The following is an 11,324-nucleotide window of genomic DNA, read 5'->3' as shown; positions in this document are numbered from 1 at the left end:
AGCTGATTAAACCGAAATAACCACCATCTGAGGGGCATCATCAGTCACATTACGTCCTCAGGGTCAAACACACAAACCACGATGTCCTGATCTTGCTTGCATCTTACATTTGCTCCGATTTTCAGCGTGATGTTTTTCCTGAACTATGTAATGTAATATATTATGTCATATATTGCTGATCTTTGCAATTTTATTGAAGATTAGAAAGGAATCAGCTGAAATAACCTCAATAGTGAATATAGATACAAATGAAAGCCTGTACTAAATTAGTAAGAAACAATATAATACAAATACATTACAAATACAATCTCAAAGGTTTGTCTTGTCACTAAATTATTCCTGTGAAAAAGCCTCACATATCCATGTTGGGGTAAACAGAAGTTTAAGATGCATGCTAGCCACTAGGACTGGGTATCGCCCATGATTTCCTAAATCGATTCGATTCTGATTCACAATGTCCCGATTCGATTAATTTCGGATTCGATTTCAGTTAGGTCACGGAAATTTCCGTTACAATATCAGTTTTGCTTGGATATGAAATAGATTATTAGATAACTTCTGCGGTAAATTCTACAAGCAAGACGCAACCCTCAAATATTTTTTTATAATGCACCAGGTTTTATTTCATTAAGAATTGACCTCTAAAAAGTACTTTTTACTTCTACATCCATGGTGAAAAGGCTTATGTTAAAAGATTGATTTCTGGATTTTATGAATTAATATCAGATGACTCAACCACATTGATTTTAATTGGAGAATTGATTGTTTTAAACCAGGCCTACCAGCAACTCAGTGAGGACACACTTAGAAACAGTGGTGCTTTGAACTTAATGTTAATGCCAGCATGCTAACATGATATATATATATATATATATATATATATATAAAAATACCCATCAGGGAATGTTAACAGGGTTGTCTGTCTCTAAATGTTTTAACTTTTATGAGCGCACCTCTCTCTCTCTCCGTGCACCGAGCTCCACCGGATCTTCTAAGAACGGTGACGCCGTTATCAATCGAGTATTGATTGGTCGGTAGGCGGTGCTTTTACACCGGTTGAGCTCTAATCTCCAACATAATCTGCTCCCGAGCAGGTTAGGTGTTCAGCATAAGTTACCACGGCGATTTAACCCGGTAACAAGTGATCCACCGTCGTGATACACAAAACCCTGGGCTGAACCTGAAGTTACGTCATTAACGCCAAATCTTGCTTCGTAGTACAGGCCTCTGCTCTCCCTCTGACAGATCAGATAGCGACCCAGCCAAAGGCGGGAATCTGGCACGACCACCTCCGATTGGCCAACACTACGTTTCTGTTAACCCTTTCCTTGACTGGGTTACAGGTGCATAGCATCGGCGACAGCCACACAGGATATTAAACCTGTTTCAAGCCCTTTGAACCTGTAATTGTTTGTCCTCTGTCACTAACAGACAAGTTTGCAAACTTTCACTTGAAGCACCAAAATTGATTAAAAAAAATAAAACATTTTTTTTTATTATCATTTTTAGGGGGGCTGAGATGAGGCTGAGGCTTGAGCCCCCCTAAAAAGGGTCTAAAATCGCCCTGAATGTAGATGTTTTAAGTGGGGTTTTAGTATCTGTTATATAATATTAACATTGTTTGTCATAAATGTAGATTTCAGTCACCTGTATGGCTCTGAATAGGGAAAAGGGACTATAGCCTTGAAAGGTATATTTATTTTATTTCATTGCATATGCTTTGCAAATGTTCTGTGAAGTTTGCTTTGCATAGCTTAATATGCTTCTGTGTTTTCTAGTTTTAAACAAAGATACTGCTCTATGAGTCAACCAACCAGATTTTTAACTAAGCTACTGAACGGGCCATTTTGTTTTGCTTTTTCGTGTTGGGTTTCTGCTGTGTGGTTAAAGCTACCTTAGTGTGCTGTGAATAGGCAATTTGATTGTGTAAAAGTCTGTGCATTTGATATCTCTTAGTTATATATATATATATAGTCTTATATATATATATATATATATATATATATATATATATATATATTTTCCAGCTCTCAGCGAAGGCGGTCGCTTTTTTTTCTCCCTCTCCCTCCCAGGCCTACCCTGCTTGCTATCTTGTCTTGTGTTGTCTGTTGTTAACTTTTTAGAGACTCTCCCTGCAAGGCTCTACAAATACCAAAAAATCATGGAATTGATTAACTGGTCTCTCAACGCAATTGACACTGTATTCTCGAGGAGGAGCACTGGTTCGGGTGAGCCAGCATGTCCTGACGGGACGTTTGCTGAGGGGTATACGATGGACGGCTGGGAGAAATGGCGTGTCGTGTGTCTCTCTGCTCTTTCCGTGGAGGACGTTGAGGATATCTACCTATTTGGAACCCTGATAACTGGAATGTTGCTGATTGGAGGATGCTTCGCTCTGGTTTATCGAAAAATTGGAAAGACTTTGGTAGCTGTCCAAAGCCCAAGGAAGCTGCCTGGCCTGACTGAAGCTGTCGAAAAAGCGATCAGTTCGCAAACTGGAACTATTAATCGCGTGATGGAAAACAACATGGTAATGACCCGCGGCTTGGATACCATCATGAGGAAGGTCATGGATTTGGAAAGAAAAATTGACCAGTTGAACAATAGAATGTATGTCTAAATTAGAGCAGCCATTCGTGTAGACAAAACAAATTTAATCTTTCGGCTCCCTTATCCTGAACGGCCTTGCCAAGGCCGTTTCTTGGAACAAACAGTCACCCTGTTGGGGCTCTGCAAGCGAGACTCTCTTGGTTCCTCCCCCGTCTTCCCCACTGCCTGCTGATTGTCGTATCGGTTCTGGACTGTTCAAGGGTGTCACCACGGCAACGTGCTGTGTTATCGCTATAACATTCTGCGGACTGGGACACTAGTGGGACTGCCGGGCTGTGCGTTTCTCAGCAGGCCAAACTCCCCCAACCTACCCCCTCCCCAGTCCCACGCCTTCGCCGCTAAATGTGCAACTGTACATTTATGTTATGTTATGTTATGTTCAGCAGTGCAAATGTACTGCTTGTGTGCTATGTGCTGAGGTGTTTTTTCCTGTTCCCACACTGTTCTTATCTTTATGAGGATAGTCTGAGAGTTGCTTTTTTTCCCTCTCCTCTCCTTCATGTCATGCTGTATCTGTCCCTGCTATGTTATGTTATGTATGTGATTATTATTATTATTCAGTCAACTAATAAGCAAAATACCAGTGCAACAGTGCAAATATACTGTTTGCGTGCTTTAAATGTGCTCCTGCGAGAGTTGTGTTGAATGTTTTGGATGTAAAGCTCTTTGAGCTGCACTCTGTGTATGAAAGGCGCTATACAAATAAAGCTATGATGATGATGATGATAGTCATTTTATTTAGCAAGTTAAGATATGTCACCAAGAACATGATTAATATGATAATATAGAAGAATATAAGTTGCAAAGTAAACAAACTAAGGACCACACATACAGACCTAAGAGCCTGTCCTGTTAACCTATTCAGCACTTGTGTCACAATGCAACACTGCAGATTCAGATCCACTTAAAAAATGTGTAATGACACGCAACAACATACTTTCCATTATATTTTTGATATATTTAGAACTGTCATCTGTGGGTTTTTTTCCACCGTAAATTGGTTCATAAAAGTGTATCAGAATGTAGGAAATTAAGTCATTGATGCTCAAAATTTCTCTAGTGGAGGGCACCCCTCAAAGTCCCATTCTGGCCCATATATATATATATATATATTACAGGTATATATATGGTTGCCGATTATAATAATATTGATGTATTGATGTGTTATTGGTCCCAGTGGGGAGGTTCTCTTTCTGCACCCTCTCTACAGGAAAGTACTGGTTTAGGATGCGGTGCGTTGCTGAACGATGCTTCCATGCTCAAGATGGGATAGAGAATAGTAGATTTTGTAATGCAGTTTCCTGCACTCTGAGCGATAAAGTATGTATGTGGTACATTAAGTTTATTTCTCAATTAAACTCTGAATTTGTTTACTCCCACTTTTAATTCAGTACGCAGTGCAAATACAGCAACCTTATTTACCAAATTACAGATGCAAACCTATTTTAAGAGTCACCGGGGCGATGCCTTAGATAGTCATGGGTGTTTTAAAGTGAGATACAGTCATAAATGTAAGGATGTGCTCATGTGGGAAACCTGTCGGTGTGATAAATAAAGCCTCCCAGTCCAGGAAAAAAGGATGTTGGTGTACGTTTACTACTCACATTCTCAAACAAGAACATCCACTGTCAACCATCGAGCCCCTAACTTGCTTTATGTGTCATCGGAACTTAAGCCGAATCTGAACTGTATTATAATTATTAGTTCTGTTGTGAAGACCAAAACCCCCTCAGAAAGTTTATATTTTATAATTTCAAGGCCTGGAATATAGGGGTGGGGGAAAAAATTGATACAGCATAGTATTGCGATATTTTTTGTGGCAATACTGTATCGATACACAGACGCTAATTATCAATCTTTTATTATGTACGTGTGGTTCAGTTTGTCTGCGTGACGATCCCATTTTGCAGCAATAAAATTGAAGTGAGATACAACAGTTGTTGACAAAGTTTCCGTTTGGGGACATCATTTGAATTTGGGAAACATTTGAAGTTTGAAAAATGGTAATAAATTGCAATATATCCCAGAATATTACAATATGTTTAAAATCGCAATAATATCGTATCGTGATATAAAGTATCGTGATGATATCGTTTGCGTGAGGCCTCTGGTGATTCCCACCCCGAATATAAAAGGTAAAGCCTGATTTTCCAGTTTTGAGATATTGGGCCCCATCTGTGTACATTTGGAGATAATGTTCCCAGTTGTTTTTTAGCCTTTCCTTCACTAAGTCCCTTTTAGTTCTTAAAATGTACTGCCAGTTTTGAACGTCAAATTCCCAGTGGAGTTTTTTCTGATTAAAGCTGGAATTTGGGTTGTACAGATGTCCCCACAATAGATTCTCAGGGCCTTTGCTTGTAATACATTCAGTCTCCTGAGAACTGATTTGGCTGCTGTCCCATAAACAACAATAATCTATTTGTGATCTTCTCATTGCTCTGTTCCTGCCGCCTGGCGCTTACCACCAGAAATTCAGACCTATGAACTCTGGCCGGCAGAGCAGAATCTGTGCACGTTCACGGGGGAGGCAATCGCTTTATACCCCTACCGCCGTGATCAAAACCGCTTCCCCTCTGCCGCCCTCCCCTCATTGAAATGACTGGAGGCGGCGAGTTACCGTGCGGTGGTGTAAAAGCCCCTCAAAATATACATTTTTTTCATAGCGATAAGTAGTACTGGGCTAAGTACTCTTCCCTGGGGTGTTCCATTGTCAGAATAAGTATCCCCAACCATAATAAAAACATTTTTTTTCAAAGTTTATTAAATGTATTATACTCCAATCCCATATCAAAGGTCAATATATTCAATCTATTATCCATTATGGAATCATAGCATGGTTTGGTAACCTGTCCATCAAACTTCAAACCGCAGCTCCAAAACTTGATTAAAAGGGCAGGAAAAATAATTGACCAGCTGCCACCACCTCCTCTTCAGGAGATCTTCGAGGAGGCGGTGAGGAGGCAGGGTCTTAAAATCATCCACGACCCAAATCACATCTTGAATAGTGAGTATGAGCTTATGCTGTCAGGCAGAAGGTACAGGTTACCAAATTGCAAGCTGAACAGGTATAAATTCTCATTTGTGCCGCTTGGGGAGGGGGGGGGCTTGAATGTGCAGAGTTTTAGTACAGGTAATCTTTGTAGTACTCAACATTATGGTTGGAAAAGGATGTGCAGTATGTGATAGGGCATTGGTGCAATATTTGATAGTGAATGTCTAATAAACTTAGCACAAAAAGTAAGGAAATTTGTGTTTGGTAGATTATTTCTCTGTGGTAACAATGCTTTTTGGCAATAAATCTTATACCGTTGGAAAGCCTGTTTAGTTCCCTTTCAAAGGGTGCCCCATTTGTAAGGAACATGCATTTGTGGGATGAGCAGCAGCGCTGAGTATGTGGGTTGCGCCCATGAAAACTTTGTTAAATCTTCTCTGCCAATGCCAAACATCTTATTCTGCCATTGACTCGTTTGGTGTTTGGTGGATTGGAGGATTGTAGTTTGAAGAAACAAGACATATTGGCAATTTAACAATGTATTCATTTCACAAACAGGAGCCTCAGTAGCGTGTTGTCACGTGCAGAGAGAGACTGGTGGACCCAAATGCAGAGAGCAGGCGAGGAGTAATGAGCACGAGGATTTATTAAACACAAAACGCAGAACAAACCAAAGGCGGTCCAAAAATGGAGCAGGCAGATAAAACTGAACAGGCTATGACGTGCTGACAGAAACAAAACCAGACACAAAACACGCAACATCAAACAATGATCCGACACCAGACAAAGAACAGCACAGGAACTAAATACACCAGGTAATGAACACTAACAACGGACAGGTGATACAATCAGGTGGAACACATCAGGGCGGGGCAGAACAATCAAACAGGCGGGAAAACAGAAAACAGGAAGTAAATTAGACAAGACAAGACAGACAAGACAGACTACAAAATAAAACAGGAAACCAAATACCAAAACCCTGACACGTGTGGAAGAACCATACACAGCCACAACAGCCTGGCACCTCCGCCTCATGCTGGTCACCAGCCTGGTCACATGGCAGTTCGTGATATGGTCACGTTATTGAATCTATTCGTCGGGTTAGTGTGGGGTGTTTAATAGGAATCAATGTTGCAGCAGGTCTGTTAACATTACAAACACCAACGTTTCTATTGAGACGCCTGCAGGTTTGACAAAACATCGGTATTGTGTGACCGGGGAACAAGAACAGTACAGTGAGATGTGGTGCTCCTGAAGTGCAGATTCTGATACGTTTTAACCAAACAGAAGGTGCAGCATAATTGGACTGAATGTTACTCTGTGAAAGCCTGATGTTTAGCCCCTGTTAGGAACCAGGCAAACCACACAGGTAGTGATAAAAACCTTGGGAAGCAGATGTTGATGGCTAATTGTGAATGAACACCGATGGGGAAAATGTGTGCTGAAGTGTTTCTTGACATGCCATTAAGATGAATGCCCCCCAGCATAAATGTGATCAAAAGCCATGAACTCCAATTCATTCAACTTCACTGGAGACCATTTTACAATAAGTAAGTCATACTGCTGTAAAAATGCATGATGTTTTGAAATAACTTATATAATATCCCATTTAAATCTGAAGCACTAATCTTAAAAATTGCATTCAATTGCACTTCACTTTTCTAAGTAAAGGCAATTTGGAAAATTGTCTTATTTATCAGCGACATTGTTACGAGAGATGTAACAGCAACTGTATTAGTCCAGATCAATCCTGAAGTGAAGCATAATATGTATTTAAAGCAGCCATATTATGCTCATTTTCAGGTTCATAATTGTATTTTAAGGTTGTACCAGAATAGGTTTACATGGTTTAATTTTCAAAAAACACCATATTTTTGTTGTACTGCACCACTCTCTCTCACTGCTGTAGATCCTCTTTTCAGCTGGTCTCTGTTTTAGCTACAGAGTGAGACCTCTGTTCTTCTTCTTCTTCTGTACTATCTCTGATTGCACTGCACATGCTCAGTAGCTCAGATGTAGATTATGTCAGCTAGCTAGCTCCATAGATAGTAAAAGAAAGGCTCTTTCTACAACTTCGGTCAGTTACAAGGCAGGATTAGCTGGGAGACTTCTAAATGAGGGCGCACATGTAAGTAGTTCTTTTGTAGATTATGGTGAACTTGTGTGTGTTGTAGCAGTACTTTGCTATTGAGAACGAGGTAGCATGCTAGCGTTAGCATGCTAGCGTTAGCGTTAGCATGCTAACGCTAACGCTACGAGCTAATGGTTGCGGTTAGCCTGCTCGTTTCGGCTTGTGACGTCACAAGCCGTGCCGATTTTGAACAGCTCACCCAGAGACTGAAGGCAGGACACATTCAGAAACTGTATCTCACTCTAAAGAGCATGGGTGGATTTTTTTCAAAGTTTGTATGTGTGTGGAAGCACCAGAGACACAACATAACACCCCAAATCCCAGAAAAAGTGATTTTTTCATAATATGGGCACTTTAAAAAAAAAAAAAACAGCTGAGCAGGGACTGTTTTTTTTGTGAAGATATAACTAATTCGAGCACCTTGGTGTTATTTGAAAGGTTACATGAAAGTCATTATGAAATGTCAGAAATGATGGGCAAATTAAAGCACAATTGAAAGACAATCAGCATTGTATTTTTAGAATCACACTTCGTCCATCAAGACAGTAACTCCAGAATGCTGCAAAAAACAGTTTTAAGCAAATTAAGTGAACAAACGATCCACACTGCTTCGTGTGTGTGTGTGTGTGTGTGTGTGTGTGTGTGTGTGTGTGTGTGTGTGTCTGTGTGTGTCTGTGTCTGTGTCAGCCAAACCCTACTAAAGGCCAAGAGACCTCCAGTATAAACATATTGTGCAGGAAGAAGTGCTAGTCCGGAACAGAAACATCCTATTACCAAACAGTATTCGACTCATAACTAGTGCTACCTTTGCTGTCACAGTCCAGCTTACTCTTATAAAGCTGTAAAACACTAGTGTGATCTTCCGATGTGGTTTCTAATATATTATTCATAACACTCCCTCATTGTGTACTTCAGCTCGGCTCTAAAATCTTGACTGTTTAGTCACGAGTAGACTTCTATTGAAAAGACACACACTTCTGTCTGTGTGTGTGTGTGTGTGTGTGTGTGTGTGTGTGCGTGTGTGTGTGTGTGTGTGTGTGTGTGTGTGTGTGTGTGTCAGTGAGCGCAAATGTGTTTTTCAAATGGTCAAATAATAAGCGACTTATATTGACACTCTAGAGGCTACTTTCAGTTAATTTCTAGTTCAGTTTTAGGCAGACGTTAGATGAATCATGAATGACATTGTGGCTTTTTTGCCTCTGATCTGGGCTTTTGTCGCCGATCTCCAAAACCTGTCAGCGAATGGATGACCATCGCTGAAATTGTGTAGTGCAAACTCACATTGAGTTTGAGAGACAGACAATTCAAGCTCACAAAAAGGTGGATTCTCTTCTACTTCAAATATGAACGCACATGAAGAGTGAAATCAGAAGGTTTGACGAACAAAAGCACCCTTCTTGTCCTGAATAACAAACGGATCGAGAATTATAGTTCTTTACCTTGATTGAATTGATTGAAAATAAATGTTTTAGCAATCCATATATGGCTGCTTTTGAACTTTTTTTTCCATTGATGTTTAGAGTGATTGCACTTTGAGCTCTCGAACGGAAGCCGGGTAATTGCAAAGCACATAAGAATGAGTAATCTGTTATTCAAAAGATTAGACCGTTTTGCACATTGAAGTGAAGGTTAAGTTGTGCTGTTTCAATATCTTAAAGTTATATCTTTTCTTAAAAGATCACAAAGAGTGCTGACTCTCACACAGGTGCTGTGCTCTCTGTTAACGCCACACAAATGAGGGAAATGCATTTTGCTGCGGTTCCGTGTGAATACAGCAAACGTAGACTTGAGCTCTCAGTTCTGATCCCTTTTCATCAAGGCTAGGATGTTTATTCCGTCTGTAAAGGAGTCTGGGAATTTGTTACGGATGACTTTGATGTCTGTCACCTTCCATAGCAACATCCCCTAAATAATTGAGCCACAGCTAGAAGTGTAGGTGATATGCTTTTCGGCCGTATAACACTGAATACATGATCTCAAATGTTCTGGAGTGATATTTAAGCGAATCATTACCACATTAATGTTTTAAAGAGTTGTATTACCCTAAACAGGCAAAAAATATCATCACATCTGCAGCTGCTTCACTGCATCAGCTTATCCAGCGAGGTGAGATTTCACCGACAGGTTTCTTTACGCCACATAAACTTCAGGGTTTATGGGAAAGGATGTTTTCCCTGCGACAAAACAACCCCGTCTCCTAGAAATTACATTGTTATACAACTAGTTTTTTTTTTTTTTTTTGCCCATTTCATTTTGCAGGAAACGTGATTGCTGCCTTGGATTATGTTCAGCGGTAACAGGGTTTTTTTTCAACTTCAACACCAGAGACAGAGGTTCACATCCTTAATCCCGTGTTTATAAGGGGTGGAAGTACCAAAACTGAATTGATAAGAATGGAGAAGATGAAAATCTATGTGAATTGAAAAAACTGAGTGATAAAGTATCAAGTGACTTGATTAATGTGAAGCTGATTTGATTAAAACGGTCATGATTTGATGAGAACAGAGCCATGTTTCATCATTTTCCCCATTTTACATTCATCATTTGTCATTCACAATGCAAAAAATGCTATTTATCATATAAGGTGGAAGTAACAAAAAGTAACTTAAGACACTGTTAAAGTGATGAAAATGAATGTGAATTGAAAAATGGAGCGGTAAATTGTCAATTGATTTAAAGGTCCCATGGCATGAAAATTTCACTTTGAGTTTTTTTTTAACATTAATGTGAGTTCCCCCAGCCTGCCTAATGGTCCCCCAGTGGCTAGAAATGGCAATAGGTGTAAACCGAGCCCTGGGTATCCTGCTCTGCCTTTGAGAAAATGAAAGCTCAGATGGGCCGATCTGGAATCTTCCCTTTATGATGTCATAAGGGGAAAGGTTACCTCCCCTTTCTCTGCTTTGCCCGCCCAGAGAATTTGGCTCACCCATGAGAGAGAGACATCATGGCTTGAAAACAAGCGAAGCATGGCAGTTGGTCAAGGCCACACCCCCACCCTCCACCTTGCTCCCCCTCTCTCCTCCTCAATAACATTTAAAGCTACAGACACAGAAATGGCACATCCTAAGGAAAGCTCATTGTGGGACTGGCTCTAGTGGCTGTAATTCTGCACCAAGGCTGAATTTCGGGAAAGAGACTTCAGATACAGTATTAAGGGACCACCTAAGGCCTATATAAAAGAGACTTCAGATACAGTATTAGGGGACCACTAAGGTCTATATAAAAGAGACTTCAGATACAGTATTAGGGGACCACTAAGGTCTATATAAAAGAGACTTCAGATACAGTATTAGGGGACCACCTAAGGCCTATATAAAAGAGACTTCAGATACAGTATTAGGGGACCACTAAGGCCTATATAAAAGAGACTTCAGATACAGTATTAGGGGACCACTAAGGTCTATATAAAAGAGACTTCAAATACAGTATTAGGGGACCACTAAGGCCTATATAAAAGAGACTTCAGATACAGTATTAGGGGACCACTAAGGCCTATATAAAAGAGACTTCAGATACAGTATTAGGGGACCACTAAGGCCTATATAAAAGAGACTTCAGATACAGTATTAGGGGACCACTAAGGTCTATATA

The sequence above is a fragment of the Sander lucioperca genome, chromosome 12, assembly GCF_008315115.2.
Source record: "Sander lucioperca isolate FBNREF2018 chromosome 12, SLUC_FBN_1.2, whole genome shotgun sequence".
Lineage (NCBI taxonomy): Eukaryota > Metazoa > Chordata > Actinopteri > Perciformes > Percidae > Sander > Sander lucioperca.
Note: the sequence above shows the minus strand (reverse complement) of the source record.